Raw genomic sequence first — 13,317 nt, 5'->3', positions numbered from 1 at the left:
CCGTATATCAGAAATACTTCAGTTCAGATATGAGAGTATAGTGAACTAGGGTACTCTACTAGATTACAAACAGATTCAATCATTTCAGTTCTGGTATGAGAGTATAATAGACCAAGATACATTTTAAGAAACAAAGTTCAATAGGTTCTATACAATATTATTATAATTATCTTTATTGATATAGCGCCAACATATTCCGTAGTGCTTACAAAATGGGGAGTACAGATATAAAAAACAAAAATACTAAAACCACTGTTACATGTAGTAATCGATTGATGGAAACAGTAAGGGTGAGGTGCTTGCTCCAATGAGTTTACATACTACAGATAATGGGGTGATACAGAATATAAAGAGGCTGGAAATGTGCATGGTATGGTGAGGTGGAGAGTGAGGGATGCTATACACATATACAATGGTCAGACTTATGCCATATGGTGCCTGAATCGTTATGACTGCAGGGGGTGCTTGATTATGGCTAGCAGGGATTCCAGTCATCGACGACAGGGAGTATGTTATCAGGCGGAGTACAGAGGGGTTTGGCTTAGGAGATATGGTATGCCTTCTTGAAGAGGTGCGTTGTAAGAGCACATTAGAATTTTTGTGTGTCAGGGATTGCCTGGATAGTTTTGGGTAGTGTGTTCCACAGCACTGGTGCTGCTGTGGAGAAGTCTTGGAGGTGGGAATGAGAGGTTGAAATTAAACGGGCGTTTAATCTGATTTCATTAGCGGAGTTGGGGCGCGGACTGGGTGGTGGACTGAGATGAGGGAGGCAATGTAAGGTGGCGTGGTGCTACGGAGAGCTTTGTGGATGAAGTTAGTGAGTTTGAATTGAATTCTATATTTGACAGGCAGCCAGTGCAGTGACTGGAACAGGGCAGAGGCATGCGAGTAGCGGCTGAACAGGAAGATGAGCCTGTCAATGAGCCTGTCCATGAGGCCGATCAGCAGTGAGCTGCAATAACCAAGATGAGAGTGGATGAGGGTAACTGAGCATTTTTATCATGTCAACAGTGAGAAAGGGGTGGATTCTTGCAATGCTCTTGAGGTGCAGGTGACACATTTGGGGAAGAGATTGGATACAGGAGGTAAAAGAAAGATCATAGTCGAAGATAACCCCAAGATCTTGAATATAACCCCCTTGTTTTGGTCGTCAGGAGGTCATTTGACACTAGTCAGGGTGTTTTCTGTAAAGTGTAGAGGGCAGAAGGCGTAATGTAGAGGGTCAAGAAGAGAGTGTTCTGATAAATAGCTTATAAGGCAGGAGTAAACCAGGCATTCTAATAGTTTGGAGATGAAGGAGAGAATCGAGATAGGCAGTTGGCAGCATCGGTTGAGTCAAGAGTCGGTTTCTTCAGCAGTGGAGATATAATAGCATGTTTGAATGAGGAGGGGAAAATGCCAGAGTTCAGAGAGAGGTGGGTGATGACAGCCGAGAAGTGGGACCAGAGGAGGTGTGAGGGAAAAGCGTCGCTAGCGCAGGTGGCGGGGCGAGCAGAGGAAAGCAATCTGAAGACTTCTTCCTTTGTCATTAGTCTGGGTACAGACAGTAAGCAGGAGCTAGATGCAGTACTGATGAGACTAGGGTCAGGGCTAGTCTGGAAGTGGGAGGTTATTTGCTGTCGGATGTCATCAATTTTCTTTTTGAAGTAAGCAGCCGACTCTTTGGTACTGAGATTTATCACTGGGGGGCTGCAGTTTAGAGCTGAGATGGGGGTGAAAAGTATCAAAGAGTCATTTAGGATTGTGAGATAGTGAGGAGACGAGAGAGGTGAAGTAGACTTGTTTGGCATGGTGGAGGGCTAGGTTATAGGTTCTGAGTATGAATTTAAAGTGGAGAAATGCGGATTTTTGCAACTTTCTCCACAGCCATTCAGCACATCTAGTGCACCACCGGATGAAGCGCATTGGAGACATGAGCCAGGGTTTCTGTGGTCTACATCAGATGGCTTGGGTCATGGCGGGTGCTGTTTCTTCCAGGTCATGTTTCAGAGTGGTGTTGTAATGCGTGCAGCCAGGTTGGGGCAGGAGAGGAGAGAGATAGGGGACAGAAAGACAATAGAGACTCAGCAAAGTTTTGGTTGTGAACAAGCTCAAGGCTCCTGTATGTATGGTAGGTAGGTGGATCTGGAGAGATGCTAGGGAGATCACAGAGAAAGAGAGGAGGTTATGGTCCAAGGGCGGGAGAGTGAAGTGGGAAGCAGAGCAGAGATGGAAGAAGACCAGATCAAGAGTATTGCCATTCTTGTGCGTAAGAGAGGCTATGAATTGTGAGAGACCAAGGGAGGAGGTGAGTGATAGAAGCTGAGAGGCAGATAGGGAGATGGGGTCATTGGTGGGGATGTTAAAGTCACCCAAGATGATGGTTGGGATTTTGCAGTATAGGAAGTGGGGGAGCCAGGCGGCAAAGTGATCCAGAAACGGGTGTGGAGGACCAATGGGTGGTAGATAACTGCAACTGACATGGACAGCGGACTGAAAAGTCATAGCATGTGTACCTCAAATGATGGGAAGGTGAACAAGGGTACAAGGAGGATGACCTGGAAGGTGCATTTGAGGAGAGTAGGGTCCCTATTCCTCCACCATGCCTGTTTTCCAGTCTTGGGGTATGGGAGAACTGCAGGCCATTGTAGGACAATGCAGCAAGAGACACAGTGTCAGACTTCTGTATCCACATTTCTGCGAGAGTTTGCAAATTTACCGATTTACCCGTGAAGAAAGTCGTGGATAGTGGGGAGTTTGTTGTATGCTGACTGGCAGTTCCAGAATGCGCATTTAAAGGAGACAGGAGAGGGTATACATGGGCTAGTAGTTGGCCTTGAATGGTGTCTAAGTGAGGCAAGTAGGGGGTAATAGTTAGGAACAATTGAGGGTGGACCAGGATTGAGAGAGAAATCCCCTGCTGCTAGTAGCAACAGGATAGCGAGGGTTAGCAGGTGGTTAGGAGATTTGTGTGGGTGGCTGTTGTTTCTCAGTGGCATTAGGGCGTTTGAGGCTTTGTAAGAAAGTAAAGAGTGCATGTGAACTGGGTGAGGATAAGAGAGAGGGGCTGATGTGAATAGAATGCACCAGAGGTGAGCTTTGGAAATAGCTTCTAAAGCTGACAGCAAAGATGAGGATAAAGGTTACAGTATTAGTGATGGTGGTGAAGTGCAAGTCATCTAGGCAGTGTTTGTGGCCTACCTGTCTCTTGTCCTCTCAAACTTGATCCAGCTCACACTTCATACAGCTCACACATGCATGGCTGGCACCTCGCGTGGCAATGATGGCTACACTGATTTTATAATAGAACGTAGGAGTCAACAAGCATACAGCTGGGAGTGGCTACTTAGGTCACATTAACTAGGTCCAGGAGGTTCTACGCATTTTCTTGGAAATTTCAGTTTGTTTGGAACCCATATAATTCCCTCCAATAGAGGTATAGATATAACAGAATTTGCCAAGAAAGGAAAAGGGGAAGCATTCACTGAAATAGAACCCTAGATATCACTCTCTATATGAAGAAGCTAATCCATAGCTATTCTCAAAAGAAATAGGGAACAATACTAAGCTAGCTAAGATTTACAGAGCAACCAGGCTCTTTTTCCAGTCTTGATAGAAAGTAACTACTCTTAAACTATCTAATAGAGCTAGAGAGCGATACTGATCTGGCTAATAAATGCAGAGCAACCAAGCTCTGTTTTCTGTACTTGGCTAGCTAAAGTAATGTCAAAGAATAGATAACTACATATACCTCTCGTATGTCCCTGATAGCTACATGCACAATAGTCCTGCCTATAAGGCTATCTCACAGAATGAAATAAATAAATAAATAATAGCAGATAAAGAGTACCAGCAGCCCTGATGGTGAACTGCTGGCAAATATCTGACTGAGTAGTTCAGTCTACCTTTATAAGGACCTGTTTGCACCTCCAGATGAGGGTATGTACTCTCCTGTCCAATTTGCCCATGATACTTTAGCAGTGACATGTATCCACGCCCACAAAGGTGGTGTAGCCCCTTTACAATTGTTATAGTAATGTAGTTGCTTTGTACACATGCACTGCCTAAGATAACCCTTGTTAGTCAGATTTCCTCATATCCATGGACGGCTCCCCATGCTCATGATAAAGATAGTCGATTGCATTTCTGGTGCAATGAGTAATGGTCAAGAACACCTTGAGAGAGATCTGTAGGTGTAGCGGAGCTACGTCACCGCTATGGAGTGAGGAGCGGGCGTAGTCCATAACGTGATGCCTATTGGTGTTGCAGCCATCAGGCCCATCGATAATCACATGCCAGCGGCATTAGTAATGCCACACTGTAACCACAACCACTCCAGGGCGGAAAGGGGAGTCACATGGAGCGTAGTGAGTGACACTGCAACGTCTCTGTGGCACAGCCTATCCAGGGCAGAAGGGGGCATCACGTGCCTCGGTTAACCCATGACCAACAACATAATAAGAGGGGCGTGTGTAATGCTGTCATGCGACTGCTGTGTCACCAGCCCTTAGCCCATGCATTGTATGTTGTGTCTGAGAGGGGCGTGTCAGTATCACCTGATACCCTGATGACAATTCTATGGAGCCTGGCTCCATATCTCTCCTATTCAGTCTCCATACTCATGAAACATCCACCTCCCAGACCAGGGATTAGTAACAAGAAGAGCCAACCACCATGGACAATGGCCAGTTAGCCGTAGTACACAAAATCAGTGATCCAGGTATATCATAAACTCTGATATCAATCTGTGAGAAGAAATATATAGGAGAAAGGGTAAAACAACTCATACAGTCACTGTGCACTCACGGGACATCAGGATGAGTATTAACAATTATTTAAATACCTCTCAGTTAGACTAGATGATAACCGTATCTCAGTGTAGTTCGATAGTTATCTGGTAAGAATCAGTGTCTCAGAAAAAGCAGTTGAAGGATAAGTTCTCATTAACCCCTTGGTGACCAGCCCATAGTGTTTTTACGTCCTAGCAAAGTGGGCTTTAATCCCTGAGGACCTAGAAACATGCTTCCTGCAGGGACTAAAGCCACGTGGGCTATGGACATGACAGCTCCATGCTGTCAGTGCCTGCAGATAGCCGACAGCCTGGAGCTGTCATCCCGGGCTGCAGGGAGTCCTCCCCCCAGCAATGAGATCAGCGCTATCCAATGGATAGCGCCGATCGCTTTAAAGTGCAAAAAAGTTTAAAAAAAAGTTAAAGATTCAGCTGCCCTCATGGATCGGATCCATGAGGGCAGCTTAGATTACACACCCCTATCCTCCGCGCTGTCCCCTGCTGATCTGGTCCTCCAAGACCAGACGCCGGCCTTCTACGCATGCACGCCAGACGTATGACGTTACGCGCATGCGCAGAAGGCCAGGAGCCCCGGCAAATTTAAAATCTCCTGGCTCCAGGCTCCAGAAGGTAGCCGGGAACCAGGAGATGTCCCCGGGGACTGCAGTGAGTGGTCCCCAGGCCCGTGATCGACGCTATCCAATGGATAGCGGCGATCACGAAAAAGTTTAAAAAACTAAAAAAAAGTTCAAGTTTCACCTTCCCTCATGGATCGGATCCATGGGGGAGGTGAAAATACTCACCCCGGGTCCTCCGCGATATCTCAGTCTACCGGGACCTGAAGTCCCCTTCTGCGCATGCGCGCCTGATGTGAATGGTGAGAGGAGATGAAACTTTTTTTCGGAGGCCTCCGTATTTGATCACCGATGTGATCCTCCTCCATGAACCTTCCAGGATTCGGCACATGCGACCAACGGCAAAATAACGGACACATGCGCAGGAGTGGGGGAGCCCAGGAAATTTTAAAATCTACTTGCTCCTGGCGACCAATGGTCGCTGAGAGCCTGGAGCAGTGGCCTCATTGAGTGGTCCCTGGTCACATGATAAAAAGGTAGCAATCTACTTTAGGCCAGTCTCACATGACTAGATAGGAATTACGGATTCCGCAGGCATCTGATCCGCGGTAATACGTGGATCAATCAAATGCATTTGATTACACAATGCCACTTACATTAGTGGCTCGGAATTACGTAATCCACTTGCAGAAAAGAGAACGCAGTATGTTTTATTTTACCGCGGATATCCGTAACATAGAGCCCATTGTGTTCCATGGTTGCGGATATACCCGTAGCCCATACGCAAATACATAGTGTACGGGCTGCGGGTACCCTCGTCATCGCTAAGCGACGGTGCGGGAAATACAAACAAAAAAAAGATGTACTGCGCATGATCACCTGTGTGAGTACGCAGTTATGCGCAATACATTACACGGCCGTATGCAGCACCACGGCCGGCTCACAGCTGGGATCTGCTGCAGGCCTCTGCAAGCGGATTCCACATCCGGCCTTGTGAGCCCGGCGTTATTCAGATCGCTACCTGTGATACATAATTTACAAAAAGCCCCAGGAACGCTCACTTTCCTGCAGTTCCAGAAGCAGCTTGTTGAGCGCCTTCTGTGTGAGACCGCCGCACCTCTGCAAGCTTACAAAGCCTCACAGAGCGCCACTTTACACCCCATCCCCGCCACTGAGGTAAAAAAATACCCCCTAAAAAGCATGAGAGGAGGGGGGATACCCAGTTTTATTGCGCCATGTACCCATCCCAAGCAGGCCCCCGTAATTACTCATGTCTTTGGAAATACCACACAGTTCACATTATTACGCGGCACACTGTGGGAAAAGGGGGGGGGATATTTTCAGGGAGTCAATTTTTATTCCATACAAGTGAGCAATGGGGCCTGGAATTTATTCAGTTGTGCCCTGCAATCCAATGGGTGTTCCCTCCATTATAGGCCTTGCCATGGGTCCTGTAAGTAGATTAGGGCCACAATGGGAATGTTTCTGAACACGGGACAAACGGGGGGATCCATTTTGGGGTGAACATCTTCATTCTTATGTACAATGTACAAAAAAAAATGTTTTTAAATTGACACAATTGCCAAAAAAATGAAAATCGTATTTTTTCTTTCTGCTTTGCTTAGATTCATTCAAATACTGTGGGGTCAAAATATGCAGTACACCCCTAGAAGAATTCGTTAAGGGGTCTAGTTTTCAAAATGGGGTCATTTGAAAGGGTTCTTTATCGTTTTGGCCGCTCAATGGCTCTACAAGTGGGCAATGGGGCCTGGAATTTAAGCAGTTATACCCTGAAATCCAACGGGTGCTCCTTCCATTATAGGCCTAACCATGTGTCCTGTAAGTAGATTAGGGCCAAAATGAGTACGTTTATGAACACAGGACAAACGGGGGGATCCATTTTGGGGTGAAAGTCTTCATTTATATGTGTGCTGTACAAAAAAACCTGTTTTTAAATTGACACAATTGCCAAAAAAATGAAAATCATAATTTTTTCCTACTGCTTTGCTTAGATTTATTTAAAAATTGTAGTGTTCAAATATACAGTACATCCTAAATGAATTCATTAAGGGGTCTAGTTTTCAAAATGGGGTGATTTGTGGGGGTTCTGTATGGTTTGGGGCACTCAAGGGCTCTACAAGTGGGCAAAGGTGCCTGGCATTTATTCAGTTGTGCCCTGAAACCCAACGGATGCTCCTTCCATTATACGCCTAACTATGTGTCCTGTAAGTAGATCAGGGCCACAAAGGGTATGTTTCTGAACACGGGACAAACAGGGGTATCCATTTTGGAATAAAAAGTCTTCATTTATATGTGTGTTGTACAAAAAAAACAGTTTTTAAATTGACACAATTGCCAAAAAAATGATAATCGTAATTTTATCCTACTGCTTTGCCTACATTTATTCAAAAATTGTAGGCTTAAAATACACAGTATACCCCTACGTGAATTCATTAAGGGGTCTAGTTTTCAAAATGGGGTCATTTGTAGGGTTTCTCTGTGGTTTTGGGTGCTCAAGAACTCTACAAGTGTGCTATGGGGCATAAAAGGCCTTCAAGCAAAATTTTTGTTCTGAAAGCAACTGACTACTCCTTTCATTTTGGGCCCCCGTTGTGCATCCACACATAAGATTAGGGCCATAGTGGGTGTATTTCTGAAAACAGGACAAACAGGGGTGTCCATTTTGGGGTGCAAGTCTTCATTCATATGTGTGCTGTACAAGAAAGCTGTTTTTAAAATGACAGAATTGCCCAAAAAATGAAAATGACAACTTTTTCCTTTTGCTTTGCTTGAATTCATTTAAAAATGGTGGTATCAAAATATGCAGTACACCCCTAGATGAATTCGTTAAGGAGTCTAGTTTTCAAAATGAGGCCATTTGTGGTGGTTTTCTATGGTTTTGGCCGCCCAAGAGCTCTACAAGTGTGCTATAGGGCCTAAAATGCCTTCAAGCAAAATTTCTGTTCTGACAGACACTGACTACTCCTTTCATTTTGGGCCCTGTTGTGCATCCAGACATAAAATTAGGGCCACAATGAGTATGTTTCTGAACACAGGACAAACAGGGGGTTTCATTTTGGGGTGTCAATCCTCATTTTCATGTGCACTATAGGAAAAAAATATGTCTTTAAAATGACATATTTGCAAAAATATGACATTTTATTTTTTCTCCTCTAAATTAAATTAATTCCTGAAAAAAAATATGTGGTCAAAATAGCTTTTCCCAATTTTGGCACTTTTAATATATATACACAAATTATATCGGACTATTTTCACCACCTAAATGAAGTACAACATGTGGTGAAAAAAACAATGTCAGAATCACTTGCAAAACCTATGCAGGTATGCAAAACCTTTACAGAGCTATTCTATGTTAAAGTTGCACGTGTCAGATTTCCAAAATTTGGCCTGGTCATTAAGGCGCAAACAGGCTTGGTCACTAAGGGGTTAATAAAACATCAACAGCATTCTAAGATGTGTTTATTCCGAAGAAAGAAAATTGTTCCCTTTCCTCAACCTTCTATTACAAAAATATGGCAACCAACAGCCTACAGTGCTTTCATGGAGGAATCATCATCCCTTTGCCTTGAAGAAGAGCGTACCCAAAGGGCAGTTACTAAGGGTTCGCAGGAACTGCCCTACCAGTACCAGCTTTGCTGCAGAGAGTTTCAAACTTTCCAGAAGATTCATGTAGAGGCATTATTCTCCGAAAATAGTTGAACAGGTGTATAATTATGCTTCCCAACAGGACAACGCTGATTTGCTGATACCTCGGGCTTGTGAATCCAGCGATTATCTTATGCATAATTGGAACGTACAATACTGGAATACCACAGGTGTCGAATATCCTACATAAATTTTGGGATATCCTAAGAGAGAATGAAGATCTGAGAAAGATACTACCTATAAACCATAATATTACCTTTCGTCATGGCCACAGTATTCGGGATAGATTGTTCAAAAGCCACCTAAACCAAGAAATCCCAGATCAAATGTGGCTGGACAAGCAAACATTCTTGGGCACATACTCATGTTCCAATTGTGTGTCATGTACATTTATAAACAAAAGCACCCTGTCTACATAGATCGAATACAGTAATCATGAATTTATAAACTGCTGAACAGCGAATATTATATATGTAGCAACATGCTCCTGTCCGATGAATAGTGTAGGTAAAACCGACACAACAATTTAGAAGGAGGGTACTGGCGCACATAGCGAACATTAAGATGAAGGAAAATACTCCACTAGCCAATCGCATCTGGCTGAGACATGCTGGTAATACTTCACAAATTAAGTTTCAAGGTGTTGAAGTGTCATTCATTTAGCAAGAGCTGCCTGTGATTGGCTGAGGTGCTCAGCCAATCACAAGCAGCTTTTTCAGCAGGAGGAGATTTTAATTCCCCATCTGCTGAAAGAACTGCATTGCAGAGCCGGGGACAGCGCAGAGATGATGCGGCTGAGCCCCGGCAGCTGAAGAAAGGTAAGTATGTGGTTTTTATTATTTTTAACACTACTTTGCCTTGTCATCTGTGACAGCTGCGGTAAGGAATTATTTATTCCCTGCGGGGATTTAGAATTCCTTTGCCACATCTGACACAGATGTGACAGGTGCAGCAGGGAATTCTTTAATCCCTGCGTGGGACACGGCAGCGGCGGTCAGGTAAGTATATTTTAATTTTTTTTTTACACTAAAATGGTTGTTCTTCAGGGAAGAGCTTATATGTAAAGCCCTTCCCTTAAAAACATTTTAAGGTGTAACGGCAGACCATTGCCTTCAATAGAGCCGCCTGCACCAGCCGCAGCTCCATTGAAGGCAATGCATGCATTCCCTATGGTGCACGCATGTCTTATCTTTACAGGCACACACCTGTAAAACACGGACATGGGAACCCACCATAGGGAATGCATTGGATGTAATAGACGTGTGTTTTTGGCACGCACAAAAACAGGCTTGTGTGAAGCCACCCTTAAGTTCGATAAAAAGAAAAGGAATTGACTTCGCAAATAAATAAATGTTGTCTTGTGTACAGTAGAATTTTAGTTTTTTTTAGATATTTTTTACAGACCTAGTCTGTGAAATAACTCTGTTTCTTCTCTCCACGGCATAGTGCTGGGCTCATGGAAAGCATTATTCTGTATGACTAGCTTTAAATGTGTTGAAACCCAAGATTAGCACAGTTCTGTAAAGAGAAGTTTTTGAAAAGTTACTCAAACATTTTTTCTTACTTTAAAAGAGGTTTTCCAACTTTAAAAAAAAAATTGCCATAGGTTAGGAAATAGCATAAAAAATAAAATAGCCTTTACTAACTTTCTTATGTTGCATTCATTCTAGCACCGCCTACGCGATCCTCTTCACTGTAGTCAGCTCTGAAGCAGGAAGTAAAGGCATGTTCATCACTCACATGACCACTGCAGTCAATTGTTGGTTACTGAGGCCAGTGATTGGCTGCAATGGTCAAGCCAAATAGGACATCATCAGTCAAAGAAATGTGACATCACTTCCTGTTTTAGAGATGCTGGAGCAAAGATGAGCTGGTCAGCAGCATTGGACTGGGAACACAGTAGAATGGTAAGTAATGGCTGTTTTATTTTTCAATGCCATCCCTTGCCTTGGGGCAAGTTTTGTTTTTTTAAAAGGTTTGAAAGGCCCTTTAAGTCCTGCAATGGGGCCACATGCACAAATGTGTGCTTCTGATTTTATAAATTATAGAATGAATGAAGAAAACATACATGGTTTGTGGACAAGTTCCACACATATGATCATTAATCAATGAAGAATTTGACAGCCTGGTAGACTTTTTAAAAATGCGACAACCTTAAATGAACTTCTGAACTGTCTCTCCACTAAAATTCTGCATAATCTGTACAGTGCATAAAAGGAGCACTATGTTTTATTTTATTTTTTCAGACATCCATCGCAATATCACTGATGTCAGCCGTGAACAATTCAGTTCTTTAACTCATCTCTCTAGGTCATATATTCTCCACTTTTCTTTCAACTTCCAGGTCACATGACCAGCACTCTGACAACACTTTGTGTCCTGTAGTTAATGTGTCAGCTTTATGTCAACTGTTATAAAGAAGAACTGTCTTTTTGCCCATAGTAATCAATAACAGAGCAGATTTCATTTCGCATTCTGCTCTTCAGTATGACAGCTGCACTATGATTTGTTTTCTCTACGGCAGTTTACATAAAGCTGCCTGTTAACTGCAGGACAAAGAACGTTGTCAGAGTGCTGGTGAAATGACCTCGAGGCCAGAAGAAAAGTGTAGAATACACTGCCTGGAGGGGAAAACTACAGAACTTGATTCTTAACAGCAGACATCAATGATGGATTTCTGAAATAAAAAAACAAACCTGGACTGCTTCTTTAAAGTGTACATTGAGAGTGTTACATATTAAACTGGAAGCCTTTCTTGTAAAACCCCCTTCCTGCTGCAGAACTTTCCTTGTGAGATAACTACATGAGGGCTTGTTTTTTGCAGGATGAGTTGTGTTATTCAATGATACCATTTAAAATACCATTTAATGTATTGGAAAACTTAAAAAAAAATTCTAAATGAAGAAAAATGGAAAATAAAAACGTAACTGCGCTATTTTGGGTGGGTTTTGCTTTTATGGTGTTCATGGTGCATTAAAAATTACATTTTATCTATATCCTGGGGGTCAGTATTATGGTGATACCAAATGTATGAGTTTTTTTATGTAGTTCTATTTTAAAAAAACAACATACCTTAAAAAAATGGCATCTTTTGACGCTCGTAACTTTTTTATTTTCCCATCTACGGGCCCGGGCGAGCCCACTCCATACAGAGAAAAATGATGTTTGCCATATATGTACGGCGCACGTTGGGAAGGGGATAAAAGTGAAGAATTGCGTACCAGTAGATTTATCAAGACCTGACCATAGAGCACTGAATATGATCAGGAATAGATATGAATTACCAGAAGAGTTAAATATAGCACAAGGATATTTTCTAACATGGTGAATGTCTTTCAATGCCATTATGCCATCATTCTCTTTTCTCATACGACATTGGATCCCTGCTACACCTCCAGGGCAAGCAGCACCCAAGAACAGCCTTTATTCGGACATAACTAGCAGTAACACAAACTTCCAAAATGACTTCTGACTCATCAAATAACATGTATGGGTGACTTTTATAAAGCATACATAGCTGTTATCAGTCATTTCTGGTCCTTTGTAACAAAAGTTGAAACAAATATGTGCCCAGTGCAGTCAAGCGTGCTAGCGTTAGACAGCCAAAGCCTTGTTTAGTAACTCTGCTTCCTTATAATGTATTGCTTTAATTTAAATGTTCTTTACAGTGGCTGCTCGAGGGAATTATTGAGAAGAAGGTTTAATCTTAAAAGCTGCTCAGTGAAATTGTGCAGCTGACGGGGCCCACAGAAGATCAGTTAACCCTCTTGTAAACTTCTAGTTGAGAGCAGTAAAGCCTAGAAATGGTCTCTTCTATTTTTATGATTGCTCTCGACAGCAATACTGCAGAAGTTTTTTTTAATAGATTCAACAATCCCAAAATCTTTACAGTCAGTATTAAAATTGCCATTTAAAGACCTTTTTCAATATTGGTATTATTTCAAATAGCAAAAATTGTATTTAACAATGCAAGCATCCCTAAAGGGGTTCTGCCATCAGAAACAACCCATTCCACTATGCAGTTACTATGAAAAACAGCTGATCACCCCGAGTCTCTCTACCCTAAGAATGGCTTCAGACGAGCGTGTTTTTGTGCGTGCATACGCGCGCACAAAAACACACGTCTATTACAAGCAATGCATTCCCTATGGTGTGTTCACATGTCCGTTTTTTACAGGTGCCTAGCTGTAAAGATAGGACATGCGTGCACAATAGGGAATGCACACTTTGTCTTCAATTAAGCTGCCGGCGGCTCCATTAAAAACAATGGTCTGCCGGCACCCTGTAATGGTTTTTCAGGGAAGGGCT

Source organism: Eleutherodactylus coqui, chromosome 3 (genome assembly GCF_035609145.1).
Source record: "Eleutherodactylus coqui strain aEleCoq1 chromosome 3, aEleCoq1.hap1, whole genome shotgun sequence".
Classification (NCBI taxonomy): Eukaryota; Metazoa; Chordata; class Amphibia; order Anura; family Eleutherodactylidae; genus Eleutherodactylus; species Eleutherodactylus coqui.
Note: the sequence above shows the minus strand (reverse complement) of the source record.